The sequence below is a fragment of the Pinus tabuliformis genome, chromosome 5_1 (assembly GCF_031772625.1).
Source record: "Pinus tabuliformis cultivar Carrire ecotype Pingquan chromosome 5_1, CPIR1, whole genome shotgun sequence".
NCBI lineage: Eukaryota > Viridiplantae > Streptophyta > Pinopsida > Pinales > Pinaceae > Pinus > Pinus tabuliformis.
Genome location: NC_142305.1, coordinates 134,050,276 through 134,065,151, shown reverse-complemented (window position 1 = coordinate 134,065,151; position 14,876 = coordinate 134,050,276).

Below are 14,876 nucleotides of genomic sequence, written 5' to 3'. Positions count from 1 at the left end.
TAACCTTTACTTTAAGGTTGAAGATGACAAACCTCTCATATTGGTGTTGTATGTGGATGACCTCTTTCTAATAGGTGCAGACCCTCTCATTCACAAATGTAAGAGGGAGTTGGATTTTGAATTTGAAATGAAGGACCTAGGACTAATGCACTATTTCCTAGGACTTGAAGTCTGGCAGAAGCTAAGGGAAATTTTCCTATCTCAAGGAAAATATGTGGTGAAGATATTGGAAAGATTCGATATGGTGGGCTGCAAGCCCGTAACTACCCGATGGAGCTTGAATTCAACAAGTTAAGTGGTAGCACTGCTGGACCTATTTTACGAAATGCCACCGAGTATCATCATCTCATTAGAGCATTAATGTTCTTAGTGAACTCCCATCAGATATATGCTTTGCAGTCAACACATTGAGTCAACATATGGTTGAACCTCACCACATACATTTTATTGGTGCCAAGAATCTGTTAAGATATCTTCGTGGCACAATCACTTATGGGTTAAGATACACTGATGAAGATGTGAGACTACTTGGATACACTGATGCTGATTGGGTAGGCAATGCAGTGGACCATAAGAGCACTTATGGGTGTTCTTTCTCCTTGGGATATTCTTTGATATCATGGATGAGCAGGAAGCAGAAGTCGGTGGCTTTGAGCACTGCCGAAGTAGAGTATATTGTTGCTAGCATGGCCTCCTGTGAGGCAGTCTGGTTACGAAAGCTCTTCAGTGAGCTATTTGGATTTACATTGGATACCACCATGATCCTATGTGATAACCAGAGTGGGATTCGTTTAGTAGAGAATCTTTTATTTCATGATCGCTCCAAGCATATCAATATCAGGTACCACTATATTCGAGATATGGTGCAACGGGGAGCTACAAGGCTCCAACATATCGGTGCAGATGAACAGGTCACCGACATTCTGACAAAGCCCCTAGGAAAGGTAAAAACTTTTACTTTTCGAGAACGACTTGGTGTCGTTCAAAAACCCTCTGATTAGGGTCCTGTGTGATGTATTGAGCTCTGGGAGCTCCGGGGGGGGTGCGGGGTACTTCTTGGAGCGACATATGACGATAGGGTAAAAGAATCAAAACTTTCCCTGTGTCACCCCGTGGCAACTATGTAGCAGGATGATTAGTTCTCCTATGAGGTCTGTATGATGTGTTCTCCATGATGATTATGTAGCAAGATGATTAGTTCTTTTGTGAGGTCTGGATGACATGTTCTCCATGACAATTATGTAGCAGGATGATTAGTTCTCCTGTGAGGTCTGGATGATGTGTTCTCCATGACGATTGTGTATCAGGATGATTAGTTCTCCTGTGAGGATAGGATTGATTAGTTCTCTCGTCGAGGCATCCTACCCATGCAGTCTGGGACTCATGGGAAGTACCTCGCATCTGATCAATGAGCAGGGAAATGAGGATAGGGACCATAGTAGTACCGATGGATGCATCATTGTATTTACCATACTCCCTATGCTAGGATGACCTCCATTGATTTGGGATCAATGATATTGGTCTGGGACCAGTTGTAGGAGTTGTACCCACTATGACGCTGACTTCGGGTCAGTTGAGACTGGTCTGGGACCAGTGGTACATACTCTGGGACTGACTTCGAGTCCGTGGAGGACTGGTCTGGGACCAGTGAGAGTGGTACATACTATGACGCTAACTTCAGGTCGGTTGAGACTGGTCTGGGACCAGTGGTACACTCTCTGAGAGTGATGATACTGGTTTGGGACCAGTAGTAGGAGTGGTACCCACTACGACACTGACTTTGGGTCAGTTGAGACTGGTCTGGGACCAGTGGTACACACTCTAAGACTGACTTTGAGTCAGTGGAGGATGACATTGGTCTGGGACTAGTGGTAAGAGTTGTACCCACTATGACCCTGACTTTGGGTTGTTTGAGAGTGGTCTAGGACCAGTGGTACACACTCTGAGACTGACTTTGAGTCAGTATGATACATCCTCTATCATTTATTCCTCTTCATAATTCGGACAAAGCAGAGCAAAACATAACAGAGCAAAGCAGAGTAGATTAGGACAGGGCAGAACAGAACATAGTATATGTTAGCGCTTGAGATTTCACCCTAGGCTGAGGAAGGTAAACCTTCAAGGCAACATCAAACCATTTCACCTCGTAGCTAGCCCTACGGGGTATGAGAAGGCTCTCTCCGGTCTATATCGGCAAATTTTCAATGGGGTGAGATGACCAATCAAAGGTAACATTGATATTAGGCTAGTAAACTGATTAAAAGGTTGATTTGGGGGTTTTGGGTGGCAAATTGAGGATCTGCAATTTTAGGGTGCGGGGATTTGACACAGTTTCTGCAGGTGGGTCTTTGGGGCAAGGTAGGAGTTTGTGCTGATGCCTTTAGCTGAGATGGATGATCAAGGAAGAAAAACGAGAAGCTAAAGAGGGCAAACAATGACTTTGAATCCTCTCTAGACAGTGGAAAACATAAACATTAAACAAATTTGAAAGTTGAGCATGGCAAGCATGAATTCAAACTTTATCACTTCATTTGTTTAATAAGCTGCAGTAAAGAAAGAGATGGAACACATAAACACACTTACAATTAGAATAAGAGAAACACACCATCAACACAAGAATCCACAAGAATCCCAATGATGTCTGCAAAACCCTGGTCTTCCTTTTCCTCAAATTGCAGAGATACCAGTAAAATATACAATAGGAGCTTCTCCCTCAAGAGTCAAACCATGAAAATGAGTAAGAGAAGGCATAATATAGATGGTCTAACTCCTTTCCCCACCTCTAGGGGTCGAGCTCAGCTTCCTAGGAGCTGTTTCAACTGATTCTAAACTGAGCACTAGATAATAGGCAGTCAAAACAACTTGCCTCTAAAACCTAGGAAACCTATCCATGCATTAAATATTTACCATTTACATCAAGGAAACTTCTAGAAGTGTTCAAGGAGAGTAAAGTATCTAAGTGATATGAAAATTACACAAAAATCCATCATTTACATGCCTCAAAAGTCAACCAAGATGAAAACAGTGTTTTGCTGGCCGAACTGGTCAAAACAGGCAAATTTCCCTGACAGGTCGCGCACATTCACAGCTCTGTTTGAGGGCCTTCCCGGTGTCCAAATCAGGTACAAGATAGCTCATTGGAAAGGTATACGAGTCTACTTTCCAACTCCACCGGAATTTTTGAATTTGGAGTTGATTTGACCCCTCAAAAGTCATTTCTCCCAAGACAGCTTTCTGCAACTCAAAATAGAGGCAGAAAGTCAAAATTTGCATGTATTTTGAGCTTTTGGAAGCCCAAATCTCCATAAAATCTGAAACCCATCCATAGGCAAGTGTATTTTTGCATGAAAATTCCAAAAATGCAAAGTTTTCCCCGTTATGAGTTTCCCCCATGTATGGTTGCGCGCGGGGTGAGACCAGTCAAATGGCCAAAACCTGTAAAATTCCCAAAAATGCCAAAAATGCTTCAAAACTCTCAAAATTTCTTGAGTTTGCTGCTAGGAGGATGCTAATGAGTATCATGGTGAGTGAGAGAGGCCTCAGCCAAGATACGGAGCGGGTTGGTCTTCTTTTTCCGTTTTTGTGCCTTGGCCAAACTCTTTGGATCCGGCGACTGTAATTTTGGCATTGCTCTAAAACCATGACACCTGTGCAAAAAGTGAAGGAGGTTTTTCTTCTTTGGCATGTTATGGACAAAAACGTCTCTCAGATTTCCAAAATTCATCTTTTATTGCTCTGAAACATCATTTGAGTGAAACTTGTCCCGATGTGTGAAACAAGGGATTTTGTCGAAATGAAGCGAAATGAAGGGGATAGGGGGCTTCTAAATTCTTGGGGAAATTTTTGGGAGTGGGGAGGGATGTTAAGAAGCAGGGGAAAGTGAAATCTCAGAGATTGAGTGAGGGCAAGGGGTCGAAAAGGGAAAAACACAAGCCAAACCTAGAAAATTGCCAAGTTGTAGCTAGAAACTAGGGTTTGTGCAAAAATGAGGAATTTGGCGGATCTAAGGGATGGGGAGTGTTTGATAAGGTACTTTAAGGATAGGGGAAGGTGTATGAACATTAGGAAACAAGTTTTGCTGATTATTTAGCCGCCCAAGAGAAATTGCCTTCAAAACCCTAGGAGAGGGAAATGACCTTGCCTAGCCACAACTGAAGCATGAACAAGGTGTGAAATGACTCATTAGACACTGAGATGATAATGAAAACCCTATGAATGATGATATACTCAGCTGAATAGTGAAATGGACTGACATTTGGGCAAACCCTAGACCTAATGCCCAGTGACCAAATTTTGCTTGAAGACTCACTGAAATGACAAAATTTGACCTTGACACTTCAAAATCACTTTGTAAGAGCATATTTGGTCACTGGAGGAAGGCTGGAAAGACTGACACTAACATTGGCTCCAATGGGGATGGTAGCTCCTTGGAGGTACCAAGAACCTTAGACCTCTGGGAGAGCAGACCAGTGCTTTCAGCCATTGGGCAATGGAGTCAAAAACTCAAGCTGAAATGCATGACTGAAAACCGACTCAAACTAACTTAACAACAAGACTGAAAATGGACTAACAAAGGACTCATGACTGACTTAACTAAAACAAGAACTTAAAAAGCTTGTGGAAGGGCAGCAGTCCATCAAGATTTGAAATCATGATGACAACCACCTGTGTTTCTTACAAGACAATATACATCAAACTATATCAAAATGCCAATGCAACCAATCAAGCAGATGCCTTCTTGACTGATTCTTCGTATCAGATCTTCTGGTCAACAATACAAACCTATAACTGAGCATCCAAAAACATAGCTGACCATGATCTCCTTCATCACTGAATACTGCAATAAACACTATCACTGTTGGCTGCAACAAACTTGCTAGAGGATCGTGAAAAACATGAAGATTTGTCACTGCCACCTCCTGCTGAAAGAACAAGGTATCCTTTGTTTCAAATTCTGATCTGCCTTCATCATGTGCTTCGGAAAGAGTATGTTCATGGGCTTCAAAAAACTCTGAATAGGTAGATGAGCAGATCTCCTCTTGTAAAAACATTTCAGCACATGAAACATATGAAGAATCTGAAAGGTAATCCTGTATGCTATGATCTTCGGTAGTCAGATAATATGGTAGGTGATCTTCAAATAGAAAACAATCCTCAAGATCATCAAACATGACAGCCTTATCATCTCCATGAAAAAAAATATTATCTGTTTGTTGATCTATAAAACTAATTACAAGACTGTCATCATTTTCAAAAGAGGAAGAAGTTTCACCAACACTTTCGTGACCATGTGCACACTGCTGATTTGCTTTAGCTTGGGTTGTAGAAGGACCTTTCAAAAGCTGATCTATCTCCTCTTCAGACAAAGGAGATAAGACTTTATGTTTCCCTTTGCTCAAACAAGTCTTGTCTTCTTGAAATAACATTTCAAAACATGAAAAATCTGAATGACAATCCTGATCTTCTGAAACTTGGAAACATTGTTGATCATCTTCATATGACATGGCAATCAAACTATCCAAATTATGATTGAAAGAAGAGTTTTCACTTACTTGAACAAAGATTTCATCTTGTTGTTCATGAACATCTGAATCCAAAACTCTGTCTATGATCTCAACAGTAGAGCTCTCTTTGATGGGCTTCAGCACAAGGTATTCTTGGTCACCATGATCTGAATTTTGATCTGAAATAGCCGAGTTGACTGCATTACATTCTAAAATTGAATCTTGGCTATCTTGCACGCTGTCTTCTTCTGTAGGCAGATCTAAAACAAGCTCTTCTCTTTCATCAATTACAGCCATATGGCCATCTTCAACCTGTTGATCTTGACAAGTATCCTCTAAGATTTCTATGTGCTGCTGAAGCGGCTTTTCATACAGGGCTTCCATGATCTCTTCATCCATGAAATTATCATCTTCATAAAACTTCTCAAGGCTTTCAATAAAACTATAGGTATGCTTGCAACAGTCTTGAACTAAATTCAATGATGGATAAGAGTCCTTATATCTTTCAATGAACATCGCATGAAAATCCTTTAAACAGTAAATACAAGTAGGCGGCAAACTTTCATACCATGATTGGGCTGTACCTTCCAGAGTGGCCAAGAATATCTTCATCAAGCAATCTTCAGGAAAATCGACCTTGAATTTGCGAATATGCATATGAAATCTAACTAAATGTAAAGCGGCATCCTTCTTACCATCATCATTAAATATAGGCAGATTCCTTGACCAATCTACCTTCGGAATTTTATTTGGAAAACCGGGGATGTGATCTCGGCTCAAGGGAGCATATCTTCTTGCGATCTGATCCATCTTGAAAATCTCAAAGCCACTGATCTTCCTACAGTGAAGTCACCATGAAGCACAGGTCTCTGTTTTCAGTGAAGGAGTCGCCAGTGAATGATTTCAGCGTTATCAGTGTCTGATCGTTGTCCACCATCAACAATCAGATCTGAACTTTATACATGTACTGGGGTGAAATGCAAATGAAGTGTTGTTTTCACAAGCTCACGGAGATTGACTGAAGCAACGTTTATCTACTTGCGCTGATGTAAAACAAGAGCGTTTTCGAAGGCTACCTGGCGTAACTTCAGGCTCCGTCTAAGACTTATGAAATAACACGTCAATGAACAAAAGATCAGTTGTTCTCCCCAGTATGGTCGCCACTATGTTAGCGCTTGAGATTTCACCCTAGGCTGAGGAAGGTAAACCTTCAAGGTAACATCAAACCATTTCACCTCGTAGCTAGCCCTACGGGGTATGAGAAGGCTCTCTCCGGTCTATCTCGGCAAATTTTCAATGGGGTGAGATGACCAATCAAAGGTAACACTGATATTAGGATAGTAAACTGATTAAAAGGTTGATTTGGGGGTTTTTGGGGTTTTGGGTGGCAAATTGAGGATCTGCAATTTTAGGGTGCGGGGATTTGACACAGTTTCTGCAGGTGGGTCTTTGGGGCAAGGTAGGAGTTTGTGCTGATGCCTTTAGCTGAGATGGATGATCAATGAAGAAAAACGAGAAGCTAAAGAGGGCAAACAATGACTTTGAATCCTCTCTAGACAGTGGAAAACATAAACATTAAACAAATTTGAAAGCTGAGCATGGCAAGCATGAATTCAAACTTTATCACTTCATTTGTTTAATAAGCTGCAGTAAAGAAAGAGATGGAACACATAAACACACTTACAATTAGAATAAGAGAAACACACCATCAACACAAGAATCCACAAGAATCCCAATGATGTCTGCAAAACCCTGGTCTTCCTTTTCCTCAAATTGCAGAGATACCAGTAAAATATACAATAGGAGCTTCTCCCTCAAGAGTCCAACCATGAAAATGTGTAAGAGAAGGCATAATATAGATGGTCTAACTCCTTTCCCCACCTCTAGGGGTCGAGCTCAGCTTCCTAGGAGCTGTTTCAACTAATTCTAAACTGAGCACTAGATAATAGGCAGTCAAAACAACTTGCCTCTAAAACCTAGGAAACCTATCCATGCATTAAATATTTACCATTTACATCAAGGAAACTTCTAGAAGTGTTCAAGGAGAGTAAAGTATCTAAGTGCTATGAAAATTACACAAAAATCCATCATTTACATGCCTCAAAAGTCAACCAAGATGAAAACTGTGTTTTGCTGGCCGAACTGGTCAAAACAGGCAAATTTCCCTGACAGGTCGCGCACATCACTCTGACTCGTCGCGCACATTCACAGCTCTGTTTGAGGGTCTTCCCAGTGTCCAAATCAGGTGCAAGATAGCTCGTTGGAAAGTTCTGCGAGTCTACTTTCCAACTCCACCAGAATTTTTGAATTGGGAGTTGATTTGACCCCTCAAAAGTCATTTCTCCCAAGACAGCTTTCTGCAACTCAAAATAGGGGCAGAAAGTCAAAATTTGCATGTATTTTGAGCTTTTGGAAGCCCAAATCTCCATAAAATCTGAAACCCATCCATAGGCAAGTGTATTTTTGCATGACAATTCCAAAAATGCAAAGTTTTCCCCGTTCTGAGTTGCCCCCATGTATGGTCGCGCGCGGGGTGAGACCAGTGAAATGGCCAAAACCTGTGAAATTCCCAAAAATGCCAAAAATGCTTCAAAACTCTCAAAATTTCTTGAGTTTGCTGCTAGGAGGATGCTAATGAGTATCATGGTGAGTGAGAGAGGCCTCAGCCAAGATACGGAGCGGGTTGGTCTTCTTTTTCCGTTTTTGTGCCTTGGCCAAACTCCTTGGATCCGGCGACTGTAATTTTGGCATTGCTCTAAAACCATGACACCTGTGCAAAAAGTGAAGGAGATTTTCTTCTTTGGCATGTTATGGACAAAAACCTCTCTCAGATTTCCAAAATTCATCTTTTATTGCTCTGAAACATCATTTGAGTGAAACTTGTCCCGATGTGTGAAACAAGGGATTTTGTAGAAATGAAGCGAAATGAAGGGGATAGGGGGCTTCTAAACTCTTGGGGAAATTTTTGGGATTGGGGAGGGATGTTAGGAAGCAGGGAAAAGTGGAATCTCAGAGATTGAGTGAGGGGAAGGGGTCGAAAAGGGCAAAACATAGGCCAAACCTAGAAAATTGCCAGGTTGTAGCTAGAAACTAGGGTTTGTGCAAAAATGAGGAATTTGGCGGATCTAAGGGATGGGGAGTGTTTGATAAGGTAATTTAAGGATAGGGGAAGGTGTCCAAACATCAGGAAACAAGTTTTGCTGATTATTTAGCCGCCCAAGAGAAATTGCCTTCAAAACCCTAGGAGAGGGAAATGACCTTGCCTAGGCACAACTGAAGCATGAACAAGGTGTGAAATGACTCATTAGACACTGAGATGATAATGACAACCCTATGAATGATGATATACTCAGCTGAATAGTGACATGGACTGACATTTGGGCAAACCCTAGACCTAATGCCCAGTGACCAAATTTTGCTTGAAGACTCACTGAAATGACAAAATTTGACCTTGACACTTCAAAATCACTTTGTAAGAGCATATTTGATCACTGGAGGAAGGTTGGAAAGACTGACACTAACATTGGCTCCAATGGGGATGGTAGCTCCTTGGAGGTACCAAGAACCTTAGACCTCTGGGAGAGCAGACCAGTGCTTTCAGCCATTGGGCAATGGAGTCAAAAACTCAAGCTGAAATGCATGACTGAAAACCGACTCAAACTAACTTAACAACAAGACTGAAAATGGACTAACAAAGGACTCATGACTGACTTAACTAAAACAAGAACTTAAAAAGCTTGTGGAAGGGCAGCAGTCCATCAAGATTTGAAATCATGATGACAACCACCTGTGTTTCTTACAAGACAATATACATCAAACTATATCAAAATGCCAATGCAACCAATCAAGCAGATGCCTTCTTGACTGATTCTTCGTATCAGATCTTCTGGTCAACAATACAAACCTATAACTGAGCATCCAAAAACATAGCTGACCATGATCTCCTTCATCACTAAATACTGCAATAAACACTATCACTGCTGGCTGCAACAAACTTGCTAGAGGATCGTGAAAAACATGAAGATTTGTCACTGCCACCTCCTGCTAAAAGAACAAGGTATCCTTTGTTTCAAATTCTGATCTGCCTTCATCATGTGCTTCGGAAAGAGTATGTTCATGGGCTTCAAAAAACTCTGAATAGGTAGATGAGCAGATCTCCTCTTGTAAAAACATTTCAGCACATGAAACATATGAAGAATCTGAAAGGTAATCCTGTATGCTATGATCTTCGGTAGTCAGATAATATGGTAGGTGATCTTCAAATAGAAAACAATCCTCAAGATCATCAAACATGACAGCCTTATCATCTTCATGAAAGAAAATATTATCTGTTTGTTGATCTATAAAACTAATTACAAGACTGTCATCATTTTCAAAAGAGGAAGAAGTTTCACCAACACTTTCGTGACCATGTGCACACTGCTGATTTGCTTTAGCTTGGGTTGTAGAAGGACCTTTCAAAAGCTGGTCTATCTCCTCTTCAGACAAAGGAGATAAGACTTTCTGTTTCCCTTTGCTCAAACAAGTCTTGTCTTCTTGAAATAACATTTCAAAACATGAAAAATCTGAATGACAATCCTGATCTTCTGAAACTTGGAAACATTGTTGATCATCTTCATATGACATGGCAATCAAACTATCCAAATTATGATTGAAAGAAGAGTTTTCACTTACTTGAACAAAGATCTCATCTTGTTGTTCATGAACATCTGAATCCAAAACTCTGTCTATGATCTCAACAGTAGAGCTCTCTTTGATGGGCTTTAGCACAAGGTATTCTTGGTCACCATGATCTGAATTTTGATCTGAAATAGCCGAGTTGACTGCATTACATTCTAAAATTGAATCTTGGCTATCTTGCACGCTGTCTTCTTCTGTAGGCAGATCTAAAACAAGCTCTTCTCTTTCATCAATTACAGCCATATGGCCATCTTCAACCTGTTGATCTTGACAAGTATCCTCTAAGATTTCTATGTGCTGCTGAAACGGCTTTTCATACAGGGCTTCCATGATCTCTTCATCCATGAAATTATCATCTTCATAAAACTTCTCAAGGCTTTCAATAAAACTATAGGCATGCTTGCAACAGTCTTGAACTAAATTCAATGATGGATAAGAGTCCTTATATCTTTCAATGAACATCGCATGAAAATCCTTTAAACAGTAAATACAAGCAGGCGGCAAACTTTCATACCATGATTGAGCTGTACCTTCCAGAGTGGCCAAGAATATCTTCATCAAGCAATCTTCAGGAAAATCGACCTTGAATTTGCGAATATGCATATGAAATCTAACTAAATGTAAAGCGGCATCCTTCTTACCATCATCATTAAATATAGGCAGATTCCTTGACCAATCTACCTTCGGAATTTTATTTGGAAAACCGGGGATGTGATCTCGGCTCAAGGGAGCATATCTTCTTGTGATCTGATCCATCTTGAAAATCTCAAAGCCACTGATCTTCCTACAGTGAAGTCACCATGAAGCACAGGTCTCTGTTTTCAGTGAAGGAGTCGCCAGTGAATGATTTCAGCCTTGTCAGTGTCTGATCGTTGTCCACCATCAACAATCAGATCTGAACTTTATACATGTACTGGGGTGAAATGCAAATGAAGTGTTGTTTTCACAAGCTCACGGAGATTGACTGAAGCAGCGTTTATCTACTTGCGCTGATGTAAAACAAGAGCGTTTTCGAAGGCTACCTGGCGTAACTTCAGGCTCCGTCTAAGACTTATGAAATAACACGTCAATGAACAAAAGATCAGTTGTTCTCCCCAGTATGGTCGCCACTATGTTAGCGCTTGAGATTTCACCCTAGGCTGAGGAAGGTAAACCTTCAAGGCAACATCAAACCATTTCACCTCGTAGCTAGCCCTACGGGGTATGAGAAGGCTCTCTCCAGTCTATCTCGGCAAAATTTCAATGAGGTGAGATGACCAATCAAAGGTAACACTGATATTAAGCTAGTAAACTGATTAAAAGGTTGATTTGGGGGTTTTTGGGGTTTTGGGTGGCAAATTGAGGATCTGCAATTTTAGGGTGCAGGGATTTGACACAGTTTCTGCAGGTGGGTCTTTGGGGAAAGGTAGGAGTTTGTGCTGATGCCTTTAGCTGAGATGGATGATCAAGGAAGAAAAACGAGAAGCTAAAGAGGGCAAACAATGACTTTGAATCCTCTCTAGATAGTGGAAAACATAAACATTAAACGAATTTGAAAGCTGAGCATGGCAAGCATGAATTCAAACTTTATCACTTCATTTGTTTAATAAGCTGCAGTAAAGAAAGAGATGGAACACATAAACACACTTACAATTAGAATAAGAGAAACACACCATCAACACAAGAATCCACAAGAATCCCAATGATGTCTGCAAAACCCTGGTCTTCCTTTTCCTCAAATTGCAGAGATACCAGTAAAATATACAATAGGAGCTTCTCCCTCAAGAGTCCAACCATGAAAATGTGTAAGAGAAGGCATAATATAGATGGTCTAACTCCTTTCCCCACCTCTAGGGGTCGAGCTTGGCTTCCTAGGAGCTGTTTCAACTAATTCTAAACTGAGCACTAGATAATAGGCAGTCAAAACAACTTGCCTCTAAAACCTAGGAAACCTATCCATGCATTAAATATTTACCATTTACATCAAGGAAACTTCTAGAAGTGTTCAAGGAGAGTAAAGTATCTAAGTGCTATGAAAATTACACAAAAATCCATCATTTACATGCCTCAAAAGGCAACCAAGATGAAAACTGTGTTTTGCTGGCCGAACTGGTCAAAACAGGCAAATTTCCCTGACAGGTCGCGCACATCACTCTGACTGGTCGTGCACATTCACAGCTCTGTTTGAGGGCCTTCCCGGTGTCCAAATCAGATGCAAGATAGCTCGTTGGAAAGTTCTGCGAGTCTACTTTCCAACTCCACCAGAATTTTTGAATTTGGAGTTGATTTGACCCCGCAAAAGTCATTTCTCCCAAGACAGCTTTCTGCAACTCAAAATAGGGGCAGAAAGTCAAAATTTGCATGTATTTTGAGCTTTTGGAAGCCCAAATCTCCATAAAATCTGAAACCCATCCATAGGCAAGTGTATTTTTGCATGAAAATTCCAAAACTGCAAAGTTTTCCCCGTTCTGAGTTGCCCCCATGTATGGTCGCGCGCAGGGTGAGACCAGTCAAATGGCCAAAACTTGTAAAATTCCCAAAAATGCCAAAAATGCTTCAAAACTCTCAAAATTTCTTGAGTTTGCTGCTAGGAGGATGCTAATGAGTATCATGGTGAGTGAGAGAGGCCTCAGCCAAGATACGGAGCGGGTTGGTCTTCTTTTTCCGTTTTTGTGCCTTGGCCAAACTCCTTGGATCCGGCGACTGTAATTTTGGCATTGCTCTAAACCCGTGACACCTGTGCAAAAAGTGAAGGATGTTTTTCTTCTTTGGCATGTTATGGACAAAAACCTCTCTCAGATTTCCAAAATTCATCTTTTATTGCTCTGAAACAGCATTTGAGTGAAACTTGTCCCGATGTGTGAAACAAGGGATTTTGTCGAAATGAAGCGAAATGAAGGGGATAGGGGGCTTCTAAATTCTTGGGGAAATTTTTGGGAGTGGGGAGGGATGTTAGGAAGCAGGGGAAAGTGGAATCTCAGAGATTGAGTGAGGGGAAGGGGTCGAAAAGGGCAAAACACAGGCCAAACCTAGAAAATTGCCAGGTTGTAGCTAGAAACTAGGGTTTGTGCAAAAATGAGGAATTTGGCGGATCTAAGGGATGGGGAGTGTTTGATAAGGTACTTTAAGGATAGGGGAAGGTGTATGAACATCAGGAAACAAGTTTTGCTGATTATTTAGCCGCCCAAGAGAAATTGCCTTCAAAACCCTAGGAGAGGGAAATGACCTTGCCTAGGCACAACTGAAGCATGAACAAGGTGTGAAATGACTCATTAGACACTGAGATGATAATGACAACCCTATGAATGATGATATACTCAGCTGAATAGTGACATGGACTGACATTTGGGCAAACGCTAGACCTAATGCCCAGTGACCAAATTTTGCTTGAAGACTCACTGAAATGACAAAATTTGACCTTGACACTTCAAAATCACTTTGTAAGAGCATATTTGATCACTGGAGGAAGGTTGGAAAGACTGACACTAACATTGGCTCCAATGGGGATGGTAGCTCCTTGGAGGTACCAAGAACCTTAGACCTCTGGGAGAGCAGACCAGTGCTTTCAGCCATTGGGCAATGGAGTCAAAAACTCAAGCTGAAATGCATGACTGAAAACCGACTCAAACTAACTTAACAACAAGACTGAAAATGGACTAACAAAGGACTCATGACTGACTTAACTAAAACAAGAACTTAAAAAGCTTGTGGAAGGGCAGCAGTCCATCAAGATTTGAAATCATGATGACAACCACCTGTGTTTCTTACAAGACAATATACATCAAACTATATCAAAATGCCAATGCAACCAATCAAGCAGATGCCTTCTTGACTGATTCTTCGTATCAGATCTTCTGGTCAACAATACAAACCTATAACTGAGCATCCAAAAACATAGCTGACCATGATCTCCTTCATCACTGAATACTGCAATAAACACTATCACTGCTGGCTGCAACAAACTTGCTAGAGGATCGTGAAAAACATGAAGATTTGTCACTGCCACCTCCTACTGAAAGAACAAGGTATCCTTTGTTTCAAATTCTGATCTGCCTTCATCATGTGCTTCGAAAAGAGTATGTTCATGGGCTTCAAAAAACTCTGAATAGGTAGATGAGCAGATCTCCTCTTGTAAAAACATTTCAGCACATGAAACATATGAAGAATCTGAAAGGTAATCCTGTATGCTATGATCTTCGGTAGTCAGATAATATGGTAGGTGATCTTCAAATAGAAAACAATCCTCAAGATCATCAAACATGACAACCTTATCATCTTCATGAAAGAAAATATTATCTGTTTGTTGATCTATAAAACTAATTACAAGACTGTCATCATTTTCAAAAGAGGAAGAAGTTTCACCAACACTTTCGTGACCATGTGCACACTGCTGATTTGCTTTAGCTTGGGTTGTAGAAGGACCTTTCAAAAGCTGATCTATCTCCTCTTCAGACAAAGGAGATAAGACTTTCTGTTTCCCTTTGCTCAAACAAGTCTTGTCTTCTTGAAATAACATTTCAAAACATGAAAAATCTGAATGACAATCCTGATCTTCTGAAACTTGGAAACATTGTTGATCATCTTCATATGACATGGCAATCAAACTATCCAAATTATGATTGAAAGAAGAGTTTTCACTTACTTGAACAAAGATCTCATCTTGTTGTTCATGAACATCTGAATCCAAAACTCTGTCTATGATCTCAACAGTAG